The sequence below is a fragment of the Phyllobates terribilis genome, unplaced genomic scaffold (genome assembly GCF_046119375.1).
Source record: "Phyllobates terribilis strain yellow unplaced genomic scaffold, ASM4611937v1 Scaffold_13__5_contigs__length_258822181, whole genome shotgun sequence".
Lineage (NCBI taxonomy): Eukaryota > Metazoa > Chordata > Amphibia > Anura > Dendrobatidae > Phyllobates > Phyllobates terribilis.
The window spans coordinates 119,716,260-119,737,253 of record NW_027362773.1 but is presented as its reverse complement, the minus strand read 5'-3'; the positions used below and the strand labels follow the sequence as shown (position 1 = coordinate 119,737,253).

The 20,994-nt window shown below is 44.1% G+C and overlaps 2 protein-coding genes across 4 annotated transcripts in view; one reads left to right on the top strand and one right to left on the bottom strand.

The window, feature by feature from the left end:
* The window catches only part of MACROD1 (mono-ADP ribosylhydrolase 1), a 912,057-nt gene that overhangs the window by 307,078 nt on the left and 583,985 nt on the right, over nucleotides 1-20,994 (bottom strand). The gene's annotated exons all lie outside the window — the stretch shown is intronic.
* FLRT1 (fibronectin leucine rich transmembrane protein 1) overlaps nucleotides 1-20,994 on the top strand; it is a 236,995-nt gene that overhangs the window by 113,705 nt on the left and 102,296 nt on the right. Inside the window, exon 1 of one of the 2 annotated variants that reach the window (XM_073658533.1) lies at nucleotides 20,634-20,930. The exons of the other annotated variant lie outside the window; for it this stretch is intronic. The gene's annotated coding sequence lies outside the window, so the exon portion shown is untranslated. Of the gene's footprint in view, nucleotides 1-20,633; nucleotides 20,931-20,994 lie in introns of those variants that run through there. 2 annotated transcript variants of the gene reach the window in all.

Here is a 20,994-nt window from a genome sequence, read left to right as displayed (position 1 = left end):
GGCTACTTTGAAGAACCTAGAATATAAGACATATTTTCAGTTGTTTCACACTTTTTTGTTAACTATATAATTCCACATGTGTTAATTCATAGTTTTGATGCCTTCAGTGTGAATGTACAATTTTCAAAGTCATGAAAATACAGAAAAATCTTTAAATGAGAAGGTGTGTCCAAACTTTTGGTCTGTTCTGCATGTGAAAAAAAAACTGTGTTTTGTGAATGCAGATTGACTTATGTACAAATGCAGCAAGCACTGCGGCTATGTAAATAAGTACGCAGCCTTCGGGAGCTCATGTCTAGTTATTTGGATGCCTCTGGGAAAACAGTACTATATCAACACTGTGACAATTTATATTTTATATTCTGTATTTCCTGCAAGGAAACTGTAAGAAATTGTATCTTTCTTTTTAATTTACGTGAACCAGGCATTTCTAAAACTATTTCCTAATATTTTAGACCCTGCGCCATATAATCTATACATTCTGCAATTCCCAATGTTGAAAAAAAGACTTTGGAATAACAAATACGCTCACAGGGTCGTCCTGAATGACAGATTCCCAGTGAAGACGATCATAGATTATTCATAGCATTTTTTTGACTATGTGAGTTAAGATAAACTGTTCCAGCCACATGCGTCAGAAAGATGAGCTGGGTCTGACTACTTATTGAGGCAGTTGGTCTTGATATGCAAAGCATAGTTTGGGGTCCCATAGCTAACAGCTTTGAATCTACTTTTTTTTTACATCACTGAACATAAATTTCCATGTAAGGTGATGACCTGAAATACTTTGTAATATACTGAAAATGAAAAAAGAAGTACCTCCTCATGTATTTACAAAAACAACATAAATCAGAACAGCACAGCGTAACAGTGAATAAAACAGATTTAATATATACAGTAAGCCTGGATTCACATCACGTTTGTGGCGTATGGTACACGAGAATGCTCATGTTTTTTTTCTCCCATACGATTACTTTAATTATGCATAATTTAGCACACAAATACATATGACATTCATTGGGAAGTTTTCCAGTGTATATTTATTCAGACATCCCCTTTTTCACACACATGTTCAAGCTGTGTTCTTCACAAAAAGTTGTCTAAAAGGTAACATTTCTTTGTGGAGAGTGACATGTCTGACATGTCAGTGTAAGGAGACTTATAGCCCATGTAATGCTCCTGTGAGAAATTATGCAAATTTCCTCTTCAGAGAAGAAGAGGACTTAAGTCTAGTGCCACCTATTGAAAGTTAGCAAGCCTAAGTTAAAGGGTCAATATTGACTTTTTGGATTGCTACTTCAAATAGCTGGCTGTCATGGGGATTCCATCTGGTGACCTGTTGTTTCGTGGTCGGTTCTTCTGCCTGTTGAGTTTTTTCTCTTTTCCTTCCCTGTCCAAATGTTAATTGTTCCTTTGTCCTTATTCTCCCTTCTTGGTTTGCTCCTTTCCAGTTGTTTTCCATTTTAATTTTCCCCATCGCATTCTGGGCAGGGCTTTATATAGTATACCTTCTCTGCACTTCCTTGCTGGCTATATTTTCTGGTGGACGTATATTTAGGAGTTCCAGCTTGTTGGTGGTGTTTTTTTTATTTGTGCAGCTAGGGCCTTTCTAGTCTGTACAAGGATCAGTTGGCTGTAGGTGTGGAATTTCCCTAGTGTGAACACATTCATAACAGTGGCTCTAGACTTCAAGTTTTCAACCTCTCTGAAGAGGCAATTTGCATATTTAATTTCCCAGAGGAGCATTGCATGGCCTATAAGTCTCCCCTGGCATGTCACTCTTCCCAAGGAGAGACGTTACGTTACACCTTAGAACTCTGCCATACAGCCAAATCAGATCTCATGCTTTGCACTGAGGAGGGGCAACACCCCGAAACACATGTCTGCAAATTGAGATTCTGGTTTGACTTTTTTTTTTTTAAATATATAATTTTTATTAGTATTTTTATAAAACATAACAAGCCAGATTAAAGTGATAATCAGATACCCGTATGCAGACAAGGTATATAATGACATTATTCATAGGATTGACTGGTAATACAAAACAATACAAACATTAAGAACCATATAACTTTGTAAGTTATATCAACTTAGCTGACATACAATTTAGCTGATATTCTAATTTATTGAAGCCATCTTGGTAAAATAGTCCATTTATACTCGTACTATAAACCCTTACCTAATGATTTCTTTACCCTGCTCTTTCTTCCCCCTCTTTAATTTAAGCGTAGTGGTCCCAGACTATTTTTAAGATCCTTCAAAATGTACCAAGCTGCAGAAGTGAAGGGTTCCACCATCTTCTTTTTTTCACTTAATGAGCAACAGTTCACAATAAACTGTTCCCATTTCGGAAGAAATTTGCCAGCTTGCTTTTCCTTATTACTAAGGGCGTCTTGTTGCTCCACTCCCATAAAATGTTTCATTTGAGCTGTCAATTCTTCAATGGGGGGAGTGTTAGGGTCTAGCCAATATTTAAGTAACTGTTTTTTTGCCAGTATAAGCAGGGTGTGGAGCAATGTGGGTGGACCTCTTCTCAGCAGGGTTCTCTGTGTTGCTTCAGAAGTGCAACAGGGCTAGATAAGGGGAAAGGGTATATCCTGGACCGAAAATGGTGTTAATCATATCCGATACCTGTCCTCAATATGATACTGATGCAGCCATGTATAAGGTATTCTGGTTTGACTTTTATCCTAAGTCAGGTGGCAAGGCTTGTTAAAGGGTTGATATTGACTTTTAGGATCGCTGCTTCCAACAGGCGGCACTAGAGTTCTAGTCCTCTTCCTTTCTGAAGAGGCAATTTGTATACTTCACAGATAGAACATGCACCCATTATAGTCTAGGTGTTGTTCAGACATAATTTTTTCTTTGCGGACACACAGTTTGCAAAAACAAACAAATCAGAGGCATGCCCATTTATGAGTCATGGATCAAATTCACCCACTTGAAAATCACAGATGGCATCCATGTGACCACGCTCTGTAGCTTAACCCCTTAATGGCCCAGGGCGTATTAGTATGCCCCAGGCCATCACCCCCGGTTCAGTGAGGGCTCAGGCGCTGAGCCCGCACTGAACCGGGCACATGTCGGCTGATTGTTACAGCTGACATGTGCCCGCAACAGCCGTGGGTGGAATCGCGATCCACCCGCGGCTGTTAACATGTTAAATGCCGCTGTTAATGACGCGCCCCCTGGGCCAGTGTTGTTTGGGGGATACCCGGAGCCGGATCAGATGGGGGTTGTAGTCTCCGAGTGGCGGTGACCCGGTCCGTGCCCAGGGTGTCAAGCTCAGTGTGTGGCAGTCCTACAGATGTTACTGGATGTTCTTTAGTGTCGACTACGCCACCCGTTGATTTGCGGTCACTACGGCCGCCGCTGCAGCAGGGTCCGCTGAGGCTGGTGGTGTGTGTGCAGCTCAGGTAGTATAACCCCCAACGGGAGGGGTATAGCCTCAGGGGGTCAGTTGCAGAGGATGGTGGTTGTGGAGGTGCAGTGAGGATGGTAATGAAACTCAGAGTCGGGCTGTGCAGTTCAGGGTTTTTACTTACTGCTTTTGTGTTGGTCACTCCGGCCTTGAGTGACCACCCGAGCCGTGCTGCGTCCACCAGGTCCTGGACTCGGCCAACCCCCAGGTGATTCTGGAGCGTGTTCCTGAGCTCCCTTTCTGACTTGTCCTTCTCTCTGGCCTTCCCCACCAGGGATCCACCTAAGTCCGGCTCCCTCGGGCCTCTTGTTGGTAAAACCCTTGTCTCTGGGTTCCCTGACCCTATTCTTGGTTTGCCTTCCGGGTGGATTTAGTGGGTGGTCGTGGCAGATCCTGCCCACGACCTCCGGTCTCTGGCTAAGGATTAGTGCCCTCCACCAGCTTGGGATCCGGTACCCTTGTGCCAACTCTTCACCCTCTGGTCTAATTTTGGGTTCTTGGAGTTCCCTCTTCTCCCCCTCTGGGTCCTTCTTTTCTCCTCTCTCTCACTCTCTTGGCCTTGGAGCTGGCTGAGCTGCTCTGCTTGTCTGACCAAACCTCTACAAAAGACCCTGTTCTAAGATGGTTCCCACCTTATATACTCCCTCTATGTGTGAGCTCAGGTGACCAGCACCCAATGAGCTCCTAGCATTACCCAGACTGCTCCCTCTATCTGCCCCTACACTACTGGGATGTTCCACCCCCCCTCCCACTCCAGCCAGGGACAGAGACTGTCGTACCTGCACATTTCTCTAGTGGGAGTACCATTGGTCTGTCCCCCGGAAATGGGATGTGTGTAGTGCATGCAGCCTACTGAGCTCAGTTCCACACTCCATCCTTACCCGGGAGTGGAATACCACACCTCTGGCTTGAGGCGTAATACCCCTGTAGCAGCCGAATCCTCAGGGTGCTACATTCCCCCCTGGTAAATCACAGCACGTCCTCGGGCTGTAAGATATAAAAAACATCCAAAACATACAATTTTTTTTTTTTTTCCATAAACATAAACATATAAAACATCACATATATTATCAGCAATAAAACTTTTCATATAAAACTTTTCATAAATAACATCCTTGTAAACACTCTTGCTCCTCCGGCCACGGTGCAACTTGTGACCGGGTAAAGTGCAACAGTCTCCTTTAGAAACATGGTTTTCCTATAAAACCAGTAGAGGGCGCCTTAGAAAGCGCAACTATATACAGTGGGAATATGGCCGCTCTCAGTCCTCGGCCAGGTAATGGGAATAGGGACACACGGGTTAACAGTTCACTCTTGTCCCAACGGGGACATATTTAAAGCAGCAACAGTTCACTGTACCCCGATGGGTAACTATTTACAGTCTCTTTACCGTACTTTAACGACGGCGTCCTCCTGCTCCTTCTTTGGATTCAGACCCGTCCGGGTCCTCCTGCTCCTCCTCACACCGCAGCTCCTCCTCCGTCAGGCGATGTACATGGAGGGCGTAGGGTCCTTTGGCACACTTCTGCCGGGTGAAGGTGACCTCGTCCCCTACATACAGGTCACGACCTCTGTGTCCCTCCGGCAGATGGCTCTCTACGTCTCTGCGGGTGACAAAGACGTCGCCGGGGGTATGATGGTCTGTTATGAAGCCCCACCCATGCTGCAGGTTGAATTTAATCACAGTCCCGGTGGTACGGGGACCATGAGCTGCACGGGGATCTCTCCTGGTCCGGCTCTTCTGCTCCGCGCTCCTTATCTGTGCTTGCTGTTCCCGGACCCGCCTCTCTCTCCGCTCCTTCTCGAAGACCTCGAGCTGCTGGCGGCAGCACTCTGCACGCTCCGCTGCGGCCGCCCGAGTCTCCTGAGTGAACCCCATGAGGTCTCCTCCGGTGGGGTCCCACTCAAACTGTGCCTCCTCTAGCGGGGGCTGGGTCGGCTGGGTCCTCCTGACGGGCTTCGGAGCCGGAATCAGGGGCTCACACAGGGGCCTCGCCCTTTGGAGTTCCAGTTGGTAGTACTCCTGGGGCCATATGAAGGGCTGCCCATCCGGGCACGTATGCTGGGCGAACAGGTCCTCACCCAGGTGCGGTACTTTAGGTGTTATGGGCGCTGTGGTGGTAGCGGCGCCCGGGTTGACCAGGCCTTGCGACCAGGCTTGGGGCACGCTAAAGGAAAAGGGCACCGTAAGAACGGCGGCGCCCGTGGTTACTCGGCCCTGCGACCAGGCTGGTGGCTCCGCGGAGGTAGGGGGCGCTGTTGGAATGGCGGCGCCCGGGTGTACTAGGCCTTGCGACCAGGCCGATGGTATTTCCTGCTTTGCCGCGCTCAGGGTCGAAGCGCGTGACGTCACAGGGGTCGCGGCCGCGGTTTCCGGTTGAGGCCTAGTCTGCGGCGGTGACGATGCAGCGACGGGCACGGCAGGGGGAATTTCGGGCTCTGCGACGGGGAGCTGGGGCAGGCACGCGGTTTCCCGGCTCGGGGTAGAGACGTCCCCTTTACCTGCCTCCATTCGTTCAGCTCCCTTCTCGGCGCCGTCTCCGGCCTTGAGTCCTCCTGCACCATCCTCAGAGGCGGTCTGTCTCCTCGTCTCGGGTGGCGTGCTCCGCTGACGGGTTTCGGTCCGCTGGGCCATCTCTCGGCTCCACTCTGCCAACGTCTCTCGCTGCACCTGGGCCATCCTCCGTGCGAGGCCCTCCAGCGCGGTCTGTGCACACTCCCGGTCTCGGGGGAGCTGTGCCAGGACCTCCACTAGGCCTAGTGGGGTTGTGGCTTGTAGCAGGCTCCTGACCACTGGGTCGGTGCTGCCTGACTCTCCCTCCATCCCCGGGTAGGCTTTCTCTGGACTCCTCTCCAGACTTCTTGTCTCCGGGTGCGCTCTCTCCAGACTCCTCCAGGCGACACCCATCTTTGCTCTCTTGTTCTGTCTCCGCCCACATTGAAGGTGGTCCCGGGGCAACTTTGTGATTGTCAGTTCCAGGGGCAGTTCTCTCACGCTGATGGACACTTCCAGCATCACAGTCTCTGTTGGTGGGCGCGGTTTCCGCTTTTGGCGCCATTCTTCGACCTGGCCCACGATGGGAGGTGGCCTCTTGCCACCCTCTGGCACGCCCATAATGGCGTTCGCTCTTCCAAGGCGGGAAATCTTTGGAAATGGCGGGAAAAAGCTGCAAATGGCGGACAACCGGCGGGAAACGACCTGTGATGGAGTCCGTTGGCGGGGACCCTCCGGAACCGGCGGGAGACTTCTTTTTAAGGTAACGGTGAACTTTTCTTCAGGCACGCAGTACCCGGTTGTTGCGGGCACGTTATCCTGCCGACTACGCCAAAGTTGACGCGCCCCCTGGGCCAGTGTTGTTTGGGGGATACCCGGAGCCGGATCAGATGGGGGTTGTAGTCTCCGAGTGGCGGTGACCCGGTCCGTGCCCAGGGTGTCAAGCTCAGTGTGTGGCAGTCCTACAGATGTTACTGGATGTTCTTTAGTGTCGACTACGCCACCCGTTGATTTGCGGTCACTACGGCCGCCGCTGCAGCAGGGTCCGCTGAGGCTGGTGGTGTGTGTGCAGCTCAGGTAGTATAACCCCCAACGGGAGGGGTATAGCCTCAGGGGGTCAGTTGCAGAGGATGGTGGTTGTGGAGGTGCAGTGAGGATGGTAATGAAACTCAGAGTCGGGCTGTGCAGTTCAGGGTTTTTACTTACTGCTTTTGTGTTGGTCACTCCGGCCTTGAGTGACCACCCGAGCCGTGCTGCGTCCACCAGGTCCTGGACTCGGCCAACCCCCAGGTGATTCTGGAGCGTGTTCCTGAGCTCCCTTTCTGACTTGTCCTTCTCTCTGGCCTTCCCCACCAGGGATCCACCTAAGTCCGGCTCCCTCGGGCCTCTTGTTGGTAAAACCCTTGTCTCTGGGTTCCCTGACCCTATTCTTGGTTTGCCTTCCGGGTGGATTTAGTGGGTGGTCGTGGCAGATCCTGCCCACGACGTCCGGTCTCTGGCTAAGGATTAGTGCCCTCCACCAGCTTGGGATCCGGTACCCTTGTGCCAACTCTTCACCCTCTGGTCTAATTTTGGGTTCTTGGAGTTCCCTCTTCTCCCCCTCTGGGTCCTTCTTTTCTCCTCTCTCTCACTCTCTTGGCCTTGGAGCTGGCTGAGCTGCTCTGCTTGTCTGACCAAACCTCTACAAAAGACCCTGTTCTAAGATGGTTCCCACCTTATATACTCCCTCTATGTGTGAGCTCAGGTGACCAGCACCCAATGAGCTCCTAGCATTACCCAGACTGCTCCGTCTATCTGCCCCTACACTACTGGGATGTTCCACCCCCCCTCCCACTCCAGCCAGGGACAGACACTGTCGTACCTGCACATTTCTCTAGTGGGAGTACCATTGGTCTGTCCCCCGGAAATGGGATGTGTGTAGTGCATGCAGCCTACTGAGCTCAGTTCCACACTCCATCCTTACCCGGGAGTGGAATACCACACCTCTGGCTTGAGGCGTAATACCCCTGTAGCAGCCGAATCCTCAGGGTGCTACATTAATCTCTGACAGCGGCATTTAACATCGCCGTGCCAGAAGCGCGTCACTTACCCCGGCAATCGGTGACCCCGTCACGTGATCGCGGGTCACTGATGGGTGGGCATGACAACCCTGGGTCCACAGCAGACCCCAGTCGTTGTCATGAGCTGATCGCTATGAGCGCCACCTAGTGGTTGGCGCTCATAGTACAGGAGCATTTCTGCTACATAGAGGTGATCTGCTCATCACCTCTATGTAGCAGAGGGGATCAGACAATTACTGCTTCTAGTCTCCTATGGAGACTAAAAAAGCATGCAAAAAGTTTTAAAAAAATGTTTTTAAAAATATTTAAAAAATATAAAAGTTTAAATCACCCCCCTTTTGCCCCATTCAAAATGAAATAATAAAAAATAAACCCCACATACAGATATTTGGTATCGCCGCGTTCAGAATCGCCCGATCTATCAATATAAAAAAATAATTAATCCGATCGGTAAACGGCGCAACGAGAAAAAAATTCCAAACGCCATTGCAATAAAATGCAATATCGGCGATCAAAACATTACATCTACCCCAAAATGGTATCAATAAAAACGTCAGCCCGGCGTGCAGAAAATAAGCCCTCACCCGGCCCCAGATCCCGAAAAATGGAGACACTATGGGTCTCGGAAAATGGAACCATTTTTTTTTTTAGCAAATTTTGGATTCTTTTTTCATCATTTAAATAAAAAAGAACCTCTACATGTTTGGTGTCTTCGAACTTGTAATGACCTGGAGAATAATAATGGCAGGTCAGTTTTAGCATCCAGTGAACATGGAAAGAGAAAAAAACAACTGTGGAATTGCATTTTTTTTTGCAATTTCACCGCAATTGGAATTTTTTTCCCCGTTTTCCAGTACACGATATGGTAAAACTAGTAATGGCGTTTAAAAGTACAACTCGTCCCGCAAAAAATAAGCCCTCACATGGCCATATTGCCCAAAAAATAAATACTCTATGGCTCTGGGAACAAGGGGAGCAAAAAAACGAAAATGCAAAAACGAAAAATCCCAGGGTCGCGAAGGGGTTAATGTGGTCTCCACAACTCACCAGGTACTGGTGGAATTTGAAGGGAATCTGTCAGCAAGATTTTACACTCCAAACTATTTATATGTGCGTGTAGCTCTTTCAAAGGCAAGTCTATCAATACCTTGCTCTCAGTGGGAAAAACACAATAATCTTGTAGCTATGATACCTTTTAATGGCTAACAAAAATAAAATACATGATGTTACAAAGCCAGCTTTCGAGAATTCTTAGGCCTCTTCCTCAGGCATGGTATAACAAAGTTTCATGTTTTGCGTTTTGGGTTAGCATCCCTAACATCTGTTAACCCGAAATGCGTTAGCTTATGGATCCTTCATTTTTTTTGGTCTATTCTTCTTTTTAAGTGCACAGTAAAAGTTATGTTTTAACATTTTCTCATTGGTGCTGGAGCCCAGTCCCCATGGACCTTTCTTCTATTTCTGACCTGGATACCCGCCTGGTATGTTCCTACTCTCCTTGCACCATACTCTGACCATACCAGGTCTACCAGGGTTCAAGTGGTTTTCACACTTGATTGTCCTCCTTGGCAGGTGAGCTGATTACCGCTTTGTCTCCTTCCCTACATAAAGCCTGAAAGCTTATTCTTACTGGAGAAATGCTCTTACTCCAGCGACTCAAAAAACAATGCATATTATATTTGTTCTATATTATATTAGTAGTGCGGATTAGGATACTAATCTTTCTGAATAGAAATGAGAATGTACATTAATATGACAATACTATTTATTTTACTCTATCCCTGAAAACATTTGTCCAATTTTATTAATCGCTCCGCGGGCCCGTTTATGCATGGAAGACACAACATTTGCTTGCTTCTTTTTCAGCTTAGCCAGAAACATATGGTGGCACAGACTGCCTTGTAACCAAAAGGGTATAATATATTTCATTAATATTTTTCATTACATTCCCTTATGGCACTTTACTGATGAAAAGATTAGAGATTTTATACAGAAAAACAAGAAATTACTTTTACGGTTTTATTACAGATTCCTCGGTGTGTACCGGGCAAGTATACGATTGTAGAAGTCGCAGATGGGGCCTTATGCTTCGGGTCCCACGGGGTCTCCTGACACATAAAACGATGGCAGTAGAGTGAGGAGATGGCGGAGTGGCACAATGACGTATCATTATAACCACACGCTGATCCTAGATGATGTTTCCTAATGATTTCTTCATTATTATACAGTATATAGAACCGGTCCATCATAAATGCGGAGTTGTGACATTATTCCCAATTAGTTAGGGGCCCACACATAGATATTTTATATTGACCCAAGAACAACAAGCCATTGCCCTATGTGACCTTATCTATATTTATGAGACTACAGAGACCAATATCTATACTATTTTTATACTGCATACATCAAGTAAAAACTGTTATTTTCTCTCTAGGAGAGAATTACATTAGCGAATTCTTATATTACTTGTGCACAGGTCAGGCGATGGCTGTCGGCAGCGCACAAACATGACATTTGGTGAGGTTTACCGAGAGAAGGCATTGTAGGTGTGCTATTGATTTCTGGTCTGATCTAAACAATCTATAGTATCCTGAAAAAAATATAAGGAGATTGTCAGCGCTTATGTTAAAGCTCCAATTTTTTTGCACACATACATACTGATCTAAGGTTTTACAGATTGCATTCCCGGTGCACATGAATGGGATTTGGAGATTAGTAACATTTCTAATTTCGTGCAGTCACAAGTATGGAATAATAAGCAACTTAATAGGAAAACTGACATTGCCATTATTAGTAATGGGTATGGAATACATTTGTCAGCACAAAAAAATAGGAAAATTATTAGAACATTTTTAGATAATGCTAATAGAGGGGTCAGCCCTGACCCTCTACCACCAAAGTAAAAATGACACTAAGCAGGTGGGGGCTCTATTATACATCATGCACTGGACCCAAAAGCTTAAAATTATAGATCTGAGTTTTGGTTTTGAAGTATCAGATGCTATGTATTGTCTGTTGGTTATGTGACAATTTGGGCACATTTTGGTGCATTTTAAAGGGTTATTTTAATCTCTGCCTTTCATGGCCAAGATGGTAATAATTGCTTCTAGGTCCCGGCCGCCAGAGACAAGGGTTATAAAAACAGTGTAGGCTATGCTGAGAGTTATCGACAAACGGCATGGAAAAAGAGCTCACCTGTTGGAGTAAGTCCTGATTTACAGAACCGCCATAAGTCGCTATGCTACTCTATTTCCGTAGCTCCCTTTCATATTTATGAGTGTTACACAAACAGTGACGCCCAGCGTTGTTTGGCATTTTTCGTAACCTTACTTCAAATTGCCGGGGTTTAGAAGAAATTATTTGCATCTCAGCCGGGAAAGACAGAGATGGGAATAATACTTTAAAGGGATTGTCCGGTACTTTTAAAAAAATGGCAGTGTGTTTTAATGATACATACAAGCTTCTTTCTAAATACCTTGCGCTGCTGATACTGCCTGTGAGCGGCGCTATCGGTGGCCGCTCACAGGCAGCACGTGACCACCGCTGACGTCACGACAAGTTGCGGCTGCAGCCAGGGTTCCCTCTTCTGCGTTCCACCATTCTACCAGTGGCTGCTGGGTTGTGGAAGCGGTTACCCCCCGCGTCACACCCGGCATCCACCGCGCACTCTGCCTCTCCTCATTCACTGGGAAAACGCGCGGTGGATGCTGGGTGTGACGCGGGGGGTAACCCGCCCACAACCCAGCAGCCACCGCGGGGACCCCAGAGCTGAGTCCACGCCTCACTTGTCATGACGTCAGCGGGGGTCACGTGCTGCCTGTGAGCGGCCACCGCTCACAGGCAGCACACATGGACAAAAATAGTTGGTACCCTTCTGTTAAAGTAAGAAAAACCCACAATGATCATTGAAATAAGTTGAAACTGACAAAAGTAATTTTCAATTTTAATTTTCGAATATCAACTAATGAAAGTCAGACATTGCTTTGGAATTTTGGCTCCACAGAAAAAAAAAAAAAAAAACTAATGAAACTGTCCTGGACAAAAATAATGTTATCCTTAAAGGGGTATTCCCATCGCCAAGATCCTATCCCAATATGTAGTAGGTGTAATAATAGTAATATTAGCAAATACCTGATGTGATTTGCCAGAAAGCTCCAGTTTTGTACCATCTGACCAAAGGACATTTTCCCAGAAGTTTTGTGGCTTGTCAATATGCATTTTGGCAAATTCCAGTCTCAGTTTTTTATAATTTGCTTTCAACAGTGGTTTCCTCCTCCGTAGTTTTCCATGATGTCCCCTTTGGCCAAGATAGCAACAGATTGTGCCACCTGACACTGATGTACCTTGACCTTGGAGTTCATCTCTAATCTCTTTGGAAGTTGTTCTGGGCTGTTTGGTTACCATTCGTATTATTATTATTATTATTATATGTTATCTATCTCTTCGATTCGTGATCAGTGTGCCTCTTGTAGCCACCTCCTTGGAGTCGCATTAACCTAAACCTCTGAATAATATGTGCAGCTATAGTAACAGGAACATCAAGTTCTTTGGCGATGGTCTTATAGCCTTTACCTGTAGCATGTCTATAATTTTCTTCCTAATCTCCCGAGACAACTCTTTCCTTAGCTACGCCAGATGACCTGGACTCCACAGTCACCAGACCTGAACCCAATAGAGATGGTTTGGGGTGAGCTAGACCGCAGAGTGAAGGCAAAAGGGCCAACAAGTGCTAAGCATCTCTGGGAACTCCTTCAAGATTGTTGGAAGACCATTTCCATTGACTACCTCTTGAAGCTCATCAAGAGAATGCCAAGAGTGTGCAGCGCAGTCATCAAAGCAAAAGGTGGCTACTTTGAAGAACCTAGAATATAAGACATATTTTCAGTTGTTTCACACTTTTTTGTTAAGTATATAATTCCACATGTGTTAATTCATAGTTTTGATGCCTTCAGTGTGAATGTACAATTTTCATAGTCATGAAAATAGAGAAAAATCTTTAAATGAGAAGGTGTGTCCAAACTTTTGGTCTGTACTGTATATATATATGGTTATATAACACATATATAAAATAATATAGTAATACCAGTAATAGTATTATGCCATTATTAGCAATGTGGCACAGTGAAGGAACACAAAATTGTTTGAATGGCCTTAGGCGTGTAATTTGGAAAAAGATTGTGACTATTGTTTCTTGGATTACCTTGCGTTTTTTTGCATTATACATATATAATTAAGATGTGTGAATATACAGAAACTGGCACCATGGACAGTTCCCTTGGCCAGGTAAAATATGATGAGGATGTCCTAAGTAAGAAAACCTTTCCAAAGCCTGCCTGGAAATGAGTGCCTCTGCTTTCCAATAAATGAGACTTCCTATGAGGTAGCGGTTCAGCCTGTCAGCGGGGAAATCGGGCGCAGAATCCAGACAACTGCATAAATAGCAAAATATAATGTTCCCTGTCGGCTGCGGTTAAACAGATGATATTTAAGGGATAGCCCCATAAATAGGAGTGCGTCTGTAGAGCAGGAACTTGACCTGGAATAATTTAGCAACATGTAGCAGTAAAATTTGCGGCGCGTGTGTGTGTATAGATATATATTACAAAGCGGGTGCCCAGAAAGACATTAAAATAAATGGTGATGGCTGTTTAGTCATGCCGAGATTTGACTTCTGCAGCTTTCCCTCCCACTCTCACCCCCTCACTCAACACGAATCCCTTGGAGAAGAGCCCAGAGAAAGCTGCATTTTTACTGAGTCGCCGAAAAATATAAAATAAATAAATCTGCTTCCAAAAAAAAAAAAAAAATGGGTTGCAGACGACAAGAAGCTGAAAACACAATCCTATTATCAAGTTCACTCTCAAGGTAGAAGTATAACAAGCAAAACCTGTCAATCAATACTTCTCATTTCTCAGATCTGCTGGATTTGTATAATGTATTTCATCTCTAACATTAGAGCTGGGTTTGGGGAAGGAATGCAAATTATAGATTAGCAACATATGAAATAATTCAACTTTCTGTAAAGTTTAAGGTGCTTAAGGGCATAGTTATAGGGGATGTAGATGCACAGAGACTCTGGTGCCGGAGGGGGCCCAAAGGCCTGTCTACAGCAGAAGACGACAACAGTATTATAAATGGCACAAGACACACAAAAAAGTGCAAAAATAATAATCTAATGGGTGCTTTCTGACTGGCTTTCATTGAAAAGATTTTAAGGAAAAGAATATTTTGCACTTTGGATGGTGAAGAGTTCAGAACATAAAGGAAGTGTGTACAAAGTGGGAAGGAAACAAAGGATGGAGTGAAAAATGGAAGCAATGCCATCATCTCTTTATCTCCTCTATAGTAAACACCAATGAATCTAATGGGCCAAATAGACCTAGAATACACCAAAAGTAATAAAGGCAAAAAAACAACTATATGACCCAAAGTTGAAAATTGCCAATACTTTAATGAAAACATTTAAAAAGTACATACAACAATAATAAAAACAAGGCACACCACAGATGAAAAAGGTAGTAGGGTAATATGTATAAGCTAACAACTATGTAATTCAAATAGCTAACATAGACATATAGTTGATAGTCAGTACAAAATAAGATATTAAATACATCGAGCAACAGAGAAAATATATATACTTGTTACAGAAAATAATAACAATCCATAAATATATAAATTAATAGTAAATAAATAACCTCTGTTGGTCAATCATCCCAGTACAATTACATGTATAAATATCAATGCCCAAAAGTGACTATTAGAGAGACAGAGAAATTACCATAATTACCAACGAGCTCAGGTCAGTGGTCCAGGCACCCACCACGCACCCGACGTGCGTTTCGCACAGGAAATGCTTCGTCCAGGCACTCTGGGTTCGCTCATCTCTAAAAATGATGTATACTTGAGTATGACGATGTTATGATACAAACCCCATAAAAAGTTTTCAAACAATTAGATTGCCTTTCACACCTAATCAGATTGCTGCTCTCATTTACAAACCTGCTTTGAATAGATGACAACTAGAATTGGATTGGTTGCTGCAGGTAACAACACACACGTTACTGGAAAAGTCTGTGCAAGGGCCGTTATAAGTCTCTAAGGGGCCATTCACATTGCATTTTGGCTTTTATAAAGGATTCAGATGGAACCTTTTGACAGCGACTATGGACTAATGGACTAAATTTGAGCTTTTTTCTAGCATAGTCTGTTTCCTCTGAAGAGTACCTTCTTGTGCCTGTCTGAAGAGACAAACAAAGGAAGGGCAAAAATGCTATTTGAATTATTTGAATGGACCCTTATACTATATTTAGAATGCATTATCCCTTTACCAATGCACTTAATGACTTTTCTACAGCACCGTACTGTGTCAAATTCACATAAAACATTGAATATATGAACCTTAGTTGTTTTTGTTCAATAGTTTATCTGCACAGAGTAATAGGTCAAGGGAAATCGTTCTATAAGTTTCCATGATGAATAGAAATGTCTTCAAAGTCCTAAACGTATCTGTCTGGTAGGAGTAGTATCTTTGGATCAGAATCATCCGCCGAGTGCAGCTTGCAGTCGGACGTGCAGACATTTAAACCTTTGCGTTTGTTCTTGAAAAAGTAAAGAAAAATAGCGCTTGACCTTAAAATAGCATTTGTCTTTCATGCATTAACCCCATGGGCTAACCAGAGCCTCAGACTAGCAGCTTACACAGTGTCTGCATCTTGTTTGGGCTCAGTCTCTGTGCTTTGGTTCCCGGCAGATGTGCCAAGTGCATTAGTGCTGGATGGCTATAAATTTTAAGGAGCCAGGGGCTCTGTAACTCAGCAAAGTCCATAGTGAGTTGGTTGGGAAAACAGCGTCTCTCCTCTCTTTCATATCTTATTTACAGCTTTGTTTTTCTCCAAGTTGCCCTCTCTGGATCTTAGTAGGTAGGTCCAGGGAGATCGCCCCCCATAAAACATCAGCAAAGCACAAGTTGTTACTCCCTTTTCTCTCTCTCTCCTTCCTGTGTCTCCAAATCAATATTAATTCATTATCTCCAACACTTGCCAGATATATTTATTCCCTTCTCCCCCCTTCTCACGCACAAACACACACTGCTTCACTCCCAATCCATTAAGGATCTTGATTTATGGGTCTCGTGGATGGTTAAGAAATAATATTATAATATAAGTGTATATTCTGGGCAACAATCGCGCACAATATCCTTAGCATGTACATGTATATTAAGCGTAGGTGTCTTGGGTGAATGGTATCTGGAGGTCAGCTTGAGTGGGAGTAAGTTTCAGAATTGAAGGGTGAAAGAATCAAGTAATATATAGAGGTATAAATATAGGTGTAAGCACTTAGAGGGTCATAAAAGGTATACATTAAATATATAAATCTAGGTGCACTTAGACGGACAATCTGTCAGATGTTTGCTGATGCAAGGCACTCATTGTGTCAGATGTAACAGGTTTGTCAATAGGATTTTTTTTAATTAAGGTAAGAAACACTTGAAACTTCCAGACGGAGTGACAGACGGGGGTCTGACGGGAAGTGAGTGTTGGCTCAGAGAAAACCCAAGAAGGGTTCTAGAACTCTACGAGCCGTGAAACCATATATTCTCTCATCATCAGTGGGTTCATGAATAATGATGTGACCCGTGAAATATCATGCGGAATACACTGCCAAGGGGTCAACCCTCATAGAAGGCCAATTCAATTTCCAAAATCTCCAATGATTCCAAGTCCAAGATTATCGCTAAAACCTTTTGAAGTCATACATCAGAAACATCTTTGTGAAAACCCAACCTGAGATGATGAGAGGCCCCAAGACGGAAACAGAGGTTCAGCGTAGATGCCACGTTTGATGTAAACATACCTCACCATGGTTCACGTTGAGATTTGCAGGACTTCGTTAAGAAATAAATGCTTGGTAAATCAGCCGTTCAGGGCCACGCGTAGCAAAGGGAAGTTTTGCATTTACCTCTTGGGGATGTGCTTTGTTTTCTGTTGGTGATTCATGGGGACAGGCTGAAAGCAGGCAGCAGTGACATTGCAAATTAAACATGACACACGCATGTCACTGAGCTACTCCACACGTACATACACTTATTTAAAATAGGGTTGGATCTTTGCTTACAGGAACCACTTAACCCCTGTGATGCAAGTACCCAACTACAGCAATATTTAGCCTTTCCCTTGCCAGAAACGTGGTATGTCTCTAATAACGGAGCAACACTGTGCTTAGATCCGGGCTGCTTTCCATGTGATGAGCGTAGGGAGGGGAAGGTTTATTTAGCCAGAAGAGAAGCAGAGTTCAGTCCTAAATATTTGATGTTTTAGGATCGTTAAGCATAATTAAATACACTGATGTTAATGCCGTCCGCTCAGTGGAAGTGACAGGCGATAACTGCAGCATTTTATGAGTCCTTTGGGAAAGACTCACAGACTTCCCCTCCACTTCTGTCTATGGAGCATGGGATGATAGAAGCAAGAGAAGTCAGACAGACAGACAGACAGACAGACTATCCTTCAATATTAACCCTTGTAAATCCAATCATAGATAAACCAGCCATTACACCAGTAAGTCATCTCTCAGAGATAAATTTACTGATTTCTGTTCGACTTAGAAACATTTTCCATCTCGTCCATGAGATTGTAGGAAAACATTTGTGCATGTTTGTTCACGGATGAGGGATCTGATAACGTTCATCTCCGATGGCAAAAATCAAGGAGTCTATGGCCAGCTTTAGTAATACTGTATAATGATGGTTAGGAATATCCACTCCAGGACACTACTAACGTAATGTGATGCAAAATATTATGCTACACACAGAATTATACAGTTCCTAATATTCTTCCCGAAAGTAATCCACCACCAAAAAAAAGTAGTATCTGTAGTCTGTTCCTCATTACTCGTACACTCATTTGTGTAATGGATTCATAGGACTATAATTACGTTCTCCAGGAGCATTATTCATACATAAGCGCCAGAAGCTCTTGGGCTTCAGTTCCATTTCCCCATCTTATATAATTCTGTCACATTTCTAATTGTAAACCGTATTCTGTATACCCAAAGGCATACTCTAGAATTTACCAACCTTAGTGGAACATGTTGCCCTTCTTTATGTGTTTTGATTATATAACATTATTATTTTATGTACCTCCATTCAACTCCTACCATTTTGGTTTTTATATGGATTAAAATAGCCATTCACTTTCAATAGCTCCATCAGCCTAATGATCTCCTCCAGAATATGCATTTGGATCAGCCAACTGTACTTGTTTTCTGAGTAACGAATGCGCAGTAAGCAGCTGGCATGTACTTCTGGCAGTGGCTTTATTTTAGGATCAGGTATGTTGAAATTTAACATACCCAATCTTTTTTCTTCCCCAAGAAAGACTGAGCATGTCATTAGATCAAAGCTTCTCAATATCTTTCTACGGAGGCATCACCAGCCAGAAAAATGGTGGTGGCTGAGCCTCACTATTGTTTGTAGTCAATGGCAAAATTTGTAAAAATTACCTTAGTTTGCCTCTTGAATCCAGCTGCACATTAAAGGGGGTTATCCTTCCTGAGGTCACTTCCACCTTTCACATCTGCCTATCATGATGATACCTGTTGAACATGCACGCGTCACCGTAGGTGTTAGGTATCACCAGCACCGCTCACCTTCTGATGCAGAAGTGATCTTAGCCAGAATAACCCTTCAACATAAGAACAAGGGAGTAAGTTGTGTCACAAAATCAGCGAGTAGTTAGAGAAGGTTTTGTAGCATATATTACATTCTGTTATGACTATCTCCCTTGCAGAACTTCAAGAGTGAGGCTCGTCACACAGTAAGGATTATGTCAACCAATCATCTTGGTGATACTCAAATGTCAATGGCAAACTTATTTTTATTTATTATGCTTTGCATATATAGGGCCATCATATTCCCAATGGGGCTCACAATCTAAATTCCCTGTCTTTGGAGTGTGGGAAGAAAGCCACGCAAACACGGGAAGAACATACAAACTCCTTGCAGATGTTGTCCTTGGTGGGATTTGAACCCAGGACCCCAGCGCTGCTAAGCAACAGAGCTAACCACTGAGCCACCGTGCTGGCCTCCTGTACAAATCATACACATTTTATGAGCTGCTATATAGCACCTTTGTACACTACTTCATTACAGAGTAATATCTTTGTAAGAACCAAGTCAGTGTTGTGACTCCATTTTTTTTTCTTAGACCCAATAGGAGCCCATAGATTTCTATATGTGACTTATTATGGCGTACAAATACTCTGTGCCACCTACGATACTACAAAGATGGCTACTACATAACTAGTAATGAGCTCATAGAAATCTATCCTGAAGCCTGTTTACTTTGGTAAAACCTGTCAGTTTGGACCCCTATCACCAGGGGCGTAACTATAATAGGTGCAGGGCAATGGCAGACACAGACAGGAGAGGGCCCCCGTGCAAGAACAATATATGGGCCCTTTGCCGTCCAATAGCTCATAATGCACAATTCCACCTGTTTGGAGTGGAAATGAACCCCGTTACGTCTTGGGCTGCACCACTGATATGTCCACCCCTGGTGTATGGGTTGAAATCATACCCAGGTCCTGGAGACTAGAGGAGTCCCAAAAGTCCCTTTACCCCATAAAAAAAGACGATTACTATTAAAGACCGGTGATAGTTGGGGGTCCTGTTGGTGATTTTGCATTGGGGCCAATAAGCTCCAAGTTACACCACTGCCTATCACCCACCCAAACTGCACTATTTCTCTATCTGTGTCTTATAACAAACACAGACTTCTATCTGCTATTGATTATATCACTTGCTCATCTTCTGATGGACATCCATAAGCATTTATCAATCTATTGTATTTACCCATCACGCACATTTCTTTTTCCTGGGATATAGTGTACCTCCCAAAAAATGGGGTAATATGAGAACACCATCATGCCTAATTCACAAGAATGGAGCATGCACCTGTATGTTGTGCCAACTACACAAGTGGTACTAATCTTACATCTTTATTCAGGAACAGTCAAATAGCAATATGCAGGACTTAGGGGTGCACAAAAGTGTCCCACCCTATATAGCGTCATGTGCATCAACTCCAAGATCTTCGCTCACAAACCTATGATAATAGAATTTCCTATATTTGGATTACTTTAGTGACGAGCAGAATAAAAGGTATTATTAGGTTTCATTGATTAAAGGGCAATTTTCGTAACAAACCCAGATGCCACTCCACCAGCAGTTTATCATTAGTAGTATTGAGACGTGGTGCTGCTGTACGTCAGCTCCGGAGTGATACAATAAGATTCTTAATACCAGTCACTAATTCATACATTGTTACTTCTTTTTAAGACGTGGCCAGGAAACAAAGATACTGTTGCAAATCCCTGGATCTGGCCTCAATATATGAGCAGATTGTGATCATTTCCTTGTGACATTAACATTTTTGGAGAAATTTGTGGTTTCCTCGTGATACCTAAGAATAAGGAGTTAAATGTCTCTATAATCGACCACCTTCTTACTAGACTTGCATATAAATAAGTCATCGTTCGCAGTAATGCATTGGTCATCCCTCTGTTCTTTTTGTAATTTCTCATTTTCTAGGACCATTTTCAGGTTGTGCTAGCTCTCTATATTCCTTCTGCTCCCTTTTTCTCCCTCCCTCTTTCTCTCCTCCTCCTCCTGTTCGCTGTCTCTCTCTCTCTCCTCCTCCCTTTCTCTATGCTTTTGCTGTAATGCATTTCATGAGCGTTCCCTTATATTCAATACAATCTTTATTCACTCCCTTGAGAGGTTACCCTAAAGGGGGTCAAGCTACCGAGAGCAGTCACCAATTCTATTGGGGTGCATAAATGGAGGGGGGCTGATTCAGGGGAGGCGATTGGACCAAGGAAGAAAAGCAATTTCTCTACCGTTTATGAAAATCGTCTCCTGTCTACAAGGGCTTCTGCACTGCGATGTATAAGAGCGGTGAGAAAGATGCCTTTCTATATTTCCTTCCTCATATCTCTGCATTTCTTTCCATCTGAATGCG